Source organism: Balaenoptera acutorostrata, chromosome 16, assembly GCF_949987535.1.
Source record: "Balaenoptera acutorostrata chromosome 16, mBalAcu1.1, whole genome shotgun sequence".
NCBI lineage: Eukaryota > Metazoa > Chordata > Mammalia > Artiodactyla > Balaenopteridae > Balaenoptera > Balaenoptera acutorostrata.
Window position 1 is genome coordinate 36,164,492 of NC_080079.1, and position 12,142 is coordinate 36,176,633.

Here is a 12,142-nt window from a genome sequence, read left to right on the forward strand (position 1 = left end):
GACACAAAAGACCCCGAATAGCCAAAGCAGTCTTGAGGGAAAAAAACGGAGCTGGAGGAATCAGACTCCCTGACTTCAGATTATACTACAAAGCTACAGTAATCAAGAGAGTATGGTACTGGCACAAAAACAGAAACATAGATCAGTGGAACAAGATAGAAAGCCCAGAGATAAACCCACGCACCTATGGTCAACTAATCTATGACAAAGGAGGCAAAGATATACAATGGAGAAAAGACAGTCTCTTCAATAAGTGGTGCTGGGAAAACTGGACAGCTACATGTAAAAGAATGAAATTAGAATACTCCCTAACACCACACACAAAAATAAACTCAAAATGGATTAGACACCTAAATGTAAGACTGGACACTGTAAAACTCTTAGAGGAAAACATAGGCAGAACACTCTATGACATAAATCACAGCAAGATCTTTTTTGATCCACCTCCTAGATTAATGGAAATAAAAACAAAAATAAACAAATGGGACCTAATGAAACTTCAAAGCTTTTGCACAGGAAAGGAAACCATAAACAAGACGAAAAGACAACCCTCAGAATGGGAGAAGATATTTGCAAACGAATCAACGGACAAAGGATTAATCTCCAAAATATATAAACAGCTCATTCAGCTCAATATTAAAGAAATAAACACCCCAATCCAAAAATGGGCAGAAGACCTAAATAGACATTTCTCCAAAGAAGACATACCGACGGCCACGAAGCACATGAAAAGATGCGTGACATCACTAAGTATTAGAGAAATGCAAATCAAAACTACAATGAGGTATCACCTCACACCAGTTAGAATGGGCATCATCAGAAGATCTACAAACAACAAATGCTGGAGAGGATGTGGAGAAAAGGGAACCCTCTTGCACTGTTGGTGGGAATGTAAATTGATACAGCCACTATGGAGAACAATATGGAGGTTCCTTAAAAAACTAAAAATAGAATTACCATATGACCCAGCAATCCCACTACTGGGCATATACCCAGAGAAAACCGTAATTCAAAAGGACACATGCACCCGAATGTTCATTGCAGCACTATTTACAATAGCCAGGTCATGGAAGCAACCTAAATGCCCATCAACAGACGAATGGATAAAGAAGTAGTGGTACATATATACAATGGAATATTACTCAGCCATAAAAAGGAACGAAATTGAATCATTTGTTGAGACATGGATGGATCTAGAGACTGTCATACAGAGTGAAGTAAGTCAGAAAGAGAAAAACAAATATCGTATATTAACGCATGTGTGTGGAACCTAGAAAAATGGTACAGATGAGCCGGTTTGCAGGGCAGAAGTTGAGACACAGATGTAGAGAACAGACATATGGACACCAAGGTGGGAAAACTGTGGTGGGGTGGGGATGGTCGTGTGATGAATTGGGCGATTGGGATTGACATGTATACACTGATGTGTATAAATTTGATGACTAATAAGAACCTGCAGTATAAAAAAACAAACAAACAAAACAACTAATACTAAACTTTCATTGGGTTATTTGTATGGAAATATGTTAATATAAATGTTTCAGACATTACATGAAATTTCTAAAAATCTTATATGTTCTGGTATAATGTTATAAGTCATAATCCTAGTTATTATTTTAAAATGTATATATCAGAAATAACTAATTTTCCTGTCAACTGCATTGTTATGAACTTTCATCAAATCTTTAACCAGGGTCATTTTTAAGTCTTTTGTCATTTACAGACAGTTCTGGGTGTACTCTGATGCTTTTGCAAATATGTTCTTATAAAAGGGTTTCATCTTCAAGAAATTCATGGAAAAGACTCTGACAAGTACAGGTTTCTGGTAACTGACTGTACTGCTGAACTGAATGAATAAGCATTTTCAGAACTCTAATGAAAAACTGATGAACTCATAAAAGTGCTAACAAAAGATCAAGATGAAAAAAAAATTAATTACATGGGACTGAGTGAACTGATGAGGATGAGTATAATTTTGTGACTTTCTGTTTAAATTAAAAAAAAAAAAAACTCATGGTGAAAGTCAAGAAGTTCCATGACTACCTTGATACTCAAATTCTTTTATAATTATATTGATTACAAACCTCTTTTGGAAACCCATTTCTAACGACAAATTTGTACTCTTCGTGATGGCCCTATCATAGCGTTAGTTTCTTTTGTCCATCGCTGCAGATGGGACACTAGTCTATAAACCCAGAAAAGCCGGGATGAATGTCAATGCCCTCGGCTATCTCCCACCGTACATAATGTGCCACTGAAAGTTTTAATTCTAGAAGGCCTTCCTGACTGTTGCCAAAATTTGGCCTCTGTACCCTGGTGCTGCATTAAATCTTGGAGACAGTTTTGGGTGAGGTAGAAAAGTATAGCTTTATTGCAGGGTGCTAAGCAAGGAGTCCAGGGCAGCTAGTGCCAAGTCCCGAACTTCCTGAAGGCTTTCAGGGAAAGGTTTATGAGACAGGGTGAGAAAGGGGGTTTGTGGGGTGTGTGATCAGCTCGTGGGCATTCTTTTATTTAATTTAATTTATTTATTTATTGGCTGTGTTGTGTCTCTGTTGCTGTGTGTGGGCTTTCTCTAGTTGCGGCGAGCGGGGGCTACTCTTCCTTGCGGTGCAAGGGCTTCTCATTGCGGTGGCTTCTGTTGTTGTGGAGCACGGGCTCTAGGTGTGCAGGCTTCAGTAGTTGTGGCACATGGGCTCAGTAGTTGTGGCTCACAGGCTCTAGAGCGCAGGCTCAGTAGTTGTGGTGCACGGGTTTAGTTGCTCTGTGGCACGTGGGATCTTCCCAGACCAGGGCTCAAACCCACATCCCCTGCATTGGCAGGCAGATTCTTAACCACTGTGCCACCAGAGAAGCCCCGTGGGCATTCTTCTGATTGGTTGGTGGTGAGGTAATTGGGAATCAGCATCATCAACCTTCTGGTTCTAACTGGTCTGGGGTCTACGTGCTTGTGGGTAGCACACAGTTAACTTCTTCCACCTGGTGGGGGGTTTCAGTATCTGCAAAACAGCTCAAAGGACACGGCTCAGAATGGTATCTGTAGTCCTTGAGGAAGAACTAAAGGTCCTTGACTTTGTTTAATGGCTAAAGTATTATTATTTTGTCTTGCTTTACTGTCTTCCTTTCTTTCTGCATTTTCTCACTTCTCTGATTATATTCTTTTACTAAAGTTTTTCTACAGACAAAAGGCAGCCAGACGACATGCATGGGGGCTTATTCTGGGAAGGCCTTATAGGGTCCTGCTTGGTTACATGACCACCTTTATCTGGTTGATAAAATTTATAATTCAATCACCAATTAGCCAACATTACTGATCACTCACTATACAGCAGGCAACATATTGGACTGGGCGCTTAGGATACAAGATTATGAAACTATCCCCAGAAGTTCACAGTGTAGTGCCCTGGTCCCCAAACTTTTGTGTAGCAGACTCTCTTGGTAGCTTTTTAAAATGCAGACTTTCAGACTTCACCCAGAGATTAAGACTGTCAAATTCCAAAATCCTCAGGTGGGAATGGGGGAAGGGTAGGCCTTCATGTTGTAGTCAACAGAATGGTAATCTCTAGAATGTGAATGTACCACCTTTGTACCTGTAGAGTCTTGGAAGTAGAGTGGGTGTTGCAGAGTCTTCCTAATAACCATTTCCCCATCTTTTGGTAAATACACATTCCTCATATACGCATTCCCCATCCCCACCCAGTGTGCTTCAGGAGACCGCGTCACCATGTCTGGTTGTATGGGCCGGCACGTTGCTCCGAGTTCATCAGCACGATCCCATCTCTCCATCACAGTATTTGGCTTGGGAATGGGCACCTGACCCAATAAGAGGTGAAGAAGTGTTTTATGGGAACTTTTAGGGGAGGATGTGTTCTTACATAGACAACTTACAGGAACAACCATCTCTCTTCCAAGATGTGGTAGAATAAGCGAGTTCCCAGGGAGTTAGGGATACCGCTCTTCAGAATAAAGCTGACCCCGTGGAGGGCAGAGAAGGAAAAAAAGGGACCAAACAGTTAATGACATTGATGAGCCACTCAATTTCTTTGGCTCATTAACTCCTGTTTCTTTTGAGAAACAGTGTATGTGTGTGTATGTATGTGTGTTTGTGGTGTTTGTTTGTTGTTCAGTTGTTGTCATTACTTGCAGTGAAATAAGTCCTAGCTGTTGTGGTAACTGTGAGGTTGCCCCAGGAATCCTCATTGTAAACAAGCTACTCCAGGTGATTTTAAAGTAGGTGGCCATGAACCTAGTCTAATACGTTTGGGTAGGTATCATTTTCAGAGAGTAGAGGTGTCTGCCTCATAAGCTTACTTTTGAAAACTAAGGAAAATATGTAGGTTAATAAAAAATGTTTAACTAAATCATATTTAGTGAGTTGTGTTTTGAAGCTTTGACTCATTTGTCCGTAATGCATCCATCAAGGATAAATGATTTTTGAAACTTAAAATCATACATTTTCTGCTCTGCTAGCATAAGAAATGATTTCACTGCAACCACAATGATTACAATTGTTATGTCTCATGTGGTAAATTGGAGAAAATGAGTTTTAAGTAATCGTTACTTAGGGAAAATTGAACTTTCACCTTAAATAGTCAACAGATCAGAAAATTTAAACAAAGCTAAGAGTTCCTTTACTCTTCAACTCCATTAAAGTAAAAAATGCTGCATAAAATTGCTATGCACCATTATTGCCATGTTGCCCTTTCAGATATTGTTACCAGTCCAAGCTCAAACTGCTCACCACATGACAGGCCAATAAATCGAGAGATGAGTTGCTGGGGCAAGGGGTAGCAACTTTATTCGGAAAGCCAGCAGACTGAGAAGATGGTGGATTCGTGTCCCAAGGAAACATCTTGCCTGAGTTAGAATTCAGGCTTCTTTTATACTAAAAGTGGAGGGAGTGAAGTCAAACATTTCCAGGTTCTGGTCAGCCTCCGGAGGAGATGTGTTAATTTCTTCCTCCCTGCAGGCCTTCACAGGTGGGCCTGGTCAGGATGTTTCCTGTAAGCTAAGCAAAGGTATTTTAGCTTAACGTCCATTACCTGGGAGGCAGGGTTCCCAGAGATGGGCCCTTATGTATAATTTAAGCTTATAGGCAACATCCCTTTAGTGATTAACTTGTAATAGAATACAAAGTTTCTTCCCTATTACAATATATCTCACTGTTGATGAGATAGTGAAATACTAAAATTTAATGAATCATAGATCAAAATGGACAAAAGAAAATTGTATTGATTATTAACTCATACCTTGGAGGATTAGGTATAAAAAGATTTCCATAAATGACAACTCATTAATATTAATATTCTTTTTACTTGAAGGTACTCATTGTATCTGTGATTAACCCATTACTTTCCCAAAAAGATATTTTCTAAGGAAAGGACCTGAAGGAAAAGGGACCAAAACAATCTTAAAAAGTTTTCTATAAAATTCCAACATGCACTATTAAAAGACCTCTATTTGATTAAATAAAATAATCTTATATGATTCTAAAAACCTTATCTGTGGCACAGGTCTGAAATCTTTCTGTCTGGCAATTGAGGTCTCTGAAAGGCTGATTACTTGAGGCAGAAGTTCCATTGGTCAGTATGGTAGGCAGAATTTCTGAAATGCTCCCCCAAAATGTCCCACCCTAATCCCAGCCCCTGTGAATGTGAAGCTATCTCCCTTCTGTGATTGTGTTATGTGACACAGCTGACCCTAAGATAGGGCGATTCTCCAGGTGGACCTCATCGAATCATACGCGTCTTGAAAAGCGGAGTGCTTTCCCTGGCTGGCAGCAGAAGTTGGAGAGATTCAAAGTGTGAGTACGATGTCGTGTGCCATTGCTGGCTTTGACTGGAGGAGACCATGAGAAGGAATGTGTAGCCTTAAGGAGCTAAGAGAGGGGCCCCAGTGACTGCCAGCCAGGAAACAGTGACCTCAGCCCTACAACTGCAAGGAACTGAATTCTGCCAACAGCTTGAATTAGTTTAAAAGTGAGATCGTCCCGGAGCCTCCAGAGAAGAGCCTCCACGCAAGGCCGACACCCCGACCTCAGCCTTGTGAGACCCTAAGAAGAGAACCCAGCCAAGCCCACCTGGACTTCTGACCTAAAGAACCGTGAGTTCATAAATGGGTGTTGTCTTACACCCCTATATTTGTTCTATTTTTTTACATTGCAATAGAAAACTGATATAGTCAGGAAAAATGCAACCAGAATATTTAAGGTAGAAGGAACCTCAGAATGCATCTAGTGCCCTGGTTCCCTGGACAAAGGAGGTCTCTAGACACAGGAAACAGTGTAAAACCACAGGCTATTTCAAATATTTAGAAGTCTACATTGTCATATATTTATTATCAAATACTGCTGTACAGATTTACTTGATCTTGATAACCATCGTTTCTCTGTTTCTAGCCCCACTAGAATACAAGTACCACTTGGGCAGGGATGCTTTCTCTTTTGTTCACCATTATCCCTAAGAACAGAACCTGATACCCAACGGGCACTTAATAAACATTTTTCGAAAAAACAAATAAATGACTTGGGCCAGGATTATATCAAGTCAGTATTATAACAACAGTTATTCAACTGTTGCCAATTACTTGTTTTGAACTCATTAGAGAGGTAATAATAAACTTACTTGTATTGTAAATGAAGTTAGATTGGCCAGATGATTCAAATCACAGGCGTCGTGGGCAGGGGAAAGTAGTAAAAAAAAAAAAAAAAAAAAAGACATCAGTTATTAATCTGTTTTCAAGAAAACATGTTGTTTGTCCACACCCCACCTCTAACTATACAGATGAGGGGAATTAGTTAGATTAAATGAGTCTGTAATTGTTAGCTAAATCATGGTACTGGCTCTAAATATTTATACTAAGAAGTTTTTTAATCAAACAAAAATCTTTCCAAATTTAAAACTGATAAGTGCTACTGCTAAATCAGCTGTGTGAAGGGAAAGTGGAAACAGACTAAAAAAAGCAGCTTCAGATTCACAGTTATTGGAACACGAACTCAATTCCATTCAATTTAATTAAATGAAATTTACTGAACACCAACTATATGTAAGATATTAATAGACACTCTTTGGATCATGAGGATGAGCAAACATGCTTTGATCCCGGAGGAACTGCGGTGTAGGAGGGGAGCTAAGGCTTGTACCCACATACAAACAACACGAGGTAGAATGTGAGGGGAGCTATCAGGGAGTCACAAAGAGCTGTGGGAGGGAAGTGGGTGGAGGGCTCACTTGAAGCTGGAAGGGGCAAAAATGTTTCATGGAGGAAGCTTCATCTGGTACCATGACAACGACCACTGAGTGGAGTTTCCTCCAAAGTTTATTTACATCTTCCAGAAGAGATGTCTCATTAGAAACTTGCCCCTTGAGTTCTTGCCTTATCTATGGCCTGATATGTAAACAGAAGGAAAACCAGCTGTAGAGTTGCTATGCCTCAGAAATAAATAGGCGGGAACTTTTTAGACTGAAAGTTGCATTTGATTTGTATTTTCTCAGCACTCACTTATTCCCCTGTCCCTCAGTTTTCTCTTACATGCAGTGATGCTTAACTTTACCCTGGGATTAATGTGGAGGATCAAGCATTTTAAAATGTGAAAAGATACAGCACTAATATCAAATAGCTGCTTCATATCTGAGAGGAAGTAAGAGCATCTCCAGTCACGCTTGTAGCTGGTAGTTTCTTCTCCCCGGGTCAGGGAACTAATCCCTAGACTCCGCACTCTGGCACTTAGCCCGTTTCAAGGGTTCTTTTTACATTTGTGGAATGCTTCCTCAAACTTAAATACAGAATTGATGAAAAGACATGGCAAAAAATTACAAAGAACATCTGAGAAATAATATACACTTTTTAAAAGCTACTTTCCTTATTCATCTTGGAACTGCGTCAGTGGTGTTTAGTACTCTTGATTACATTGCCCTCTAGTGGTATCATGAGGGTATAAGTGCAATAAACATTTCCTTTTAGTCTTATTCAACATTTATTGAGCATCTATTGTATACTTAGCACTGAGGTAGGCTCTGAGAATCCTGAGATGTTAAGACACAGTTTCTACTCTTGTTGAGCTCTTGGTCTAGCAATAGAGGTATTTAACCATAGCATAGTGTGAAAAGGAACTACAGGAGAAGTACGTACAATGCCTATGAGTGCGCAGAGAAGGTAACCAATTCCCCTTAAGTGTGTCTGGACGGGCTTTTCAAACAAATTACACTTAAGAAGCACCTTGAAAAATGCATAGGTGTTTTCCAGACCTCTGTGTGTGTGTGTGTGTGTGTGTGTGTGTGTGTGTGTGTGTTGCTTCATGATTGAAGGAGCAGCCTGAATAAAGGAAGCTGGTCCTGTATTAACTATTAAAATGCATAATGTGCTCAGGTGACAGCTAGCTGCCTTTCATGTGAGATTCAAATGTGCTTCATCCTGTTGTTATAATGCTGCATACCCACATATACTCACAAAACACTTCACAAATTTCCTGCAGGTTGTATATTAGAGAGGTTGGGATAAACTAAATCAAATAGGCATCTATATTAAAGTCAAGATTTTGCTCTACCATGATTATACCTATCATGATTCTAACAATAATATATCACATATATAATACAATTTATAATAAATTATAAGTGATGTGTTCTTAATAATGTAGATCACTGTTCTAATACACACTATAGTTCCCATCCTCCCCTTCCTGGATGTATAATACTTTCTTTTACCATCCCTTTTAAAATTCCTATGTCCTCAATTTGTGGGGAAAAAATCAGAGCTTGAAAAAATACGATTACTTAACTATCAGACTCCAGTGTTTTGTGGATTTGCTGACTGACTTTGTGGGTATATCTTTTGCTGTGCAGAAAATGCAGCACCTTTCTGCCTTCTGGACATCTAGTCAACACTTGTGCAGATTCTTGGGCTGTCCCTAGCTTTGCCACTGTTGAGATGCATGCCTTAGACATCTTCTTCTGGTGCCCATTCCCCCCCCCCCCCGGCCCCCGCTCCTCAGGTCTGTGGAATGGGGGAGGGATGGAGGTGTGATTATCTATAATCTATGACCCAAGATTCTTTCCTTTGCAAAAGCAGCATCCTGTAGGGGGCAAACTTGGGTTCTGAAGGCAGACAGATTGGGACTAAATCCCGGCTCTGCCATTTACTAGCTGTGTGATACTGGCAAGTACCTTGGTCTTTCTGAGCTCCAGTTTCCTCATCTGTAAAATTGAGATATTAACGTCTACCTCCAGGATTACTGGAGGGATTAATAAGAATACATGAAAAGTGCCTGGCACAGAGAAAGTGATCAGTAGAGATTCATTCCCTTCCCAACACCCTTCATTCACTTTAATAAGCATAAGCTGTTCCAAACTTCTGCTTAAACATGAGCACCGTAGAACAACTTTTACATGTATTCCGTTTTGCCAAAACTACCTAACATCCTGAAAGGGCCTTACCATTTGAAACTCAATTTCAAATGCCTCATCTCATTGAATCCTCCACCAACCCTGTGAGGGAGAGCATCTCAACATCTCTCAACCACCATTGATTGAGAATCTACTCTGTGCCAAATAAAATGCTGTGAGTAAAGCACTAAATCCCTGCCCTCCAGAAGCCCCCTCAGTCAGGTGGGAAGAGGCAGATGAGAAAAGCAGCTGCAATTCAGTTTAATAGGTGCTGTGATACAGGTGGAAGGTGCTAAAGAAGCACAGAAGGGCACTTAATTTAAGTTGATCCTTGGGGTGAGGTGGGCAGGTAAAGTGAATCAGGAAGAATACATAAGAGTTTCTCTTGTGAATAATGAGAGAAAATATGCATGGGGGTTGGGGGGAAGGGAAAGTGCAAAGGTGAGGGAGAGGGTGGTGGAGGCGGGTGCTGGAGGGGGACTTTTCCAGGAAGAGAAAACACAAATTATTGAGGCTAGAAGCTGAAGTCCACACTTGTGGTCAAAATAAATCTTCTAGGTTGTTATATTTTGGTCATTTACTTATGTGTACGTTGGACGCGGTACTGTGAGATGAATGGGCTGTGTAGCCCGGGTAATTGAAGTTTCTTAGAAAAACCATTACCTCTCTCTGAAATCACTTAGCCATGTTCCAATTAAAGATGAAACAAAACTATTTAAGTCACCAGTCTCTCTAACCCTAATCAGAGTAGGGATAATTGTCCATGGAGTCATGGTACCATTACTATTTTATATACACAGATATTCCTGTGATGAATTTTTCCTTAAAGAAACCCATGCATCTTCTAGATAACAAAAACTACCTTAAAAAGTGGCAAAAGTTGCTTAGATAACAATATGGCTTATTTATTCACTCTGCCTTTGCCCATCCCATCCATGTAACCCAGCTCTTCAGCGGATGTGGACATCTTAGATTCACTTCTCCTTTTGCTTAGCTGAAAAGGGAGCGCTCAAAAATTAGAGTGCCAGTTGTGAGGTAAATGAGCACCACAGCAGCATGATGAACAGGCTTCCAAGCCACGACGGTGATGGAGTTGTGCTGTAAGAGACATAGCAGATTTTTTCCCTCCCTAACTTGGGCAGGGATGAATTCACTTCTTCTCCAGCCTTGATTCCTGGCATGAACAACCAAACGCTTGCATTTTTAGAGTCCTTTTTTGGGGTGAACGTTTGGTGTGTAGAACTTTTCCTCCAAGGATAATTTTAGCATTAAATTATTTCAAATCCTGACAAATTTCAAAACACGAGTGGGTGACTTAGGAAGGATATATTCTCAAGAAATAACAATGGTGTCAGTACAATCCAAGAGACTTGGAAAAGGGTTTACATACACACATGTACATACACTCCTTCACTTCCCAGAAACTGAAATTGATTTAACACGTTGAGATTAAGTTACTTGGGTGTTTCTTTTAAATGCCAAAGAATAAATTTACTTTGGCATTAAGGACAAACATTTCTAACCCACAGAAAGAGGGCAGAGAGTTTGGGCTTAACAAGTATTTTAGGAGAATTACTGTTGCGAATGCAACCCCCATCCCCAATACACCACTCCCCTCTCTCTCCTGGGGTTTTCCTTCGTGGAACACCAAAATCAATATGGCAATTAAGGTAGAGATTCAGGGTATATACCAATCATCCTGTGTGGTTCCAGAATATACATTTGCAAGGGCAAAATGAAATGCCCCCAAAGAATAAGTAACTACACATTCACACATATAATTACCCGTATTTTCTTGCATTCCGCATTCCTTTTAATTTCTCCTCCTACCTCCCAAGTTTTGAGAAAGAAAAGTTGTATTTTTCTGTGTACAATATCCTCCCAGTTGGGTTGTCATTGTCCTTGGTAGCAGGTAAATAGCAGACTTGAAGTGCCTGCTCTATTTCTGTGTATTTTGTGGAGTCCAAAACAATGTAAGAGCTCATTTTAGTATTTCTGTGCACTTATATGAGGGCATTTAGTCTACTGACATATACCAGTTTAACCTGGGGGATTTTTGTTTCCAAGAGACAGGAGAAAGTAGATTATCTTTGAAAATTTGAGAATTCATATCTTTGGCCTCGATTCCTGACATACATGTAATAATAAGAATTACCCATAATCCCACAGCATAGAGATGATGATTGCTAGCACACATGCACATCACGTGGATGTCATTTATTTGTGTCTAACAACATGGCTGGGTGGGTGTGTCTGTATAAATAAATTACATGCCAAGTAACATACATCAGGAGGGCCACGATGAGGTGGTCACCAGGCCTGGGCTGCAAGTTTGTCAAGGGGTTGCATTTCTGGGCACTTAGCTGAGGTGGAGTGCCAGTAATGCTCTACACTCCACAGCTTCTACAGCTTTGTATTATGACAAATACAAAAAAAAAAAAAAAAAAGCACACGGAAACACTAGAACTAGAAAGGGAAGCCTCTTCCTCCTACAAAATCCCTCCAGTGTCCTATGCTGATAAAGCTTAACACTGTCCTTTTGGCAAAGGAAAGACACTCAGGGTCCATTTGCATTATCACAGATCAGGTAATGAAGAGTGTATTTGGAACTGAGAGGCAATAAATTGATAACGGACACCCCCCCCTTCCCCCAAGAAAAGGGAAGCATTTTTCCAAGCTGTTTTCAGAGGGCCACTCATGGCTGCTGACCTGGCCATCTATTTATCAAGATTTCAGGCTACATGATTTGAACGCCTTAGATT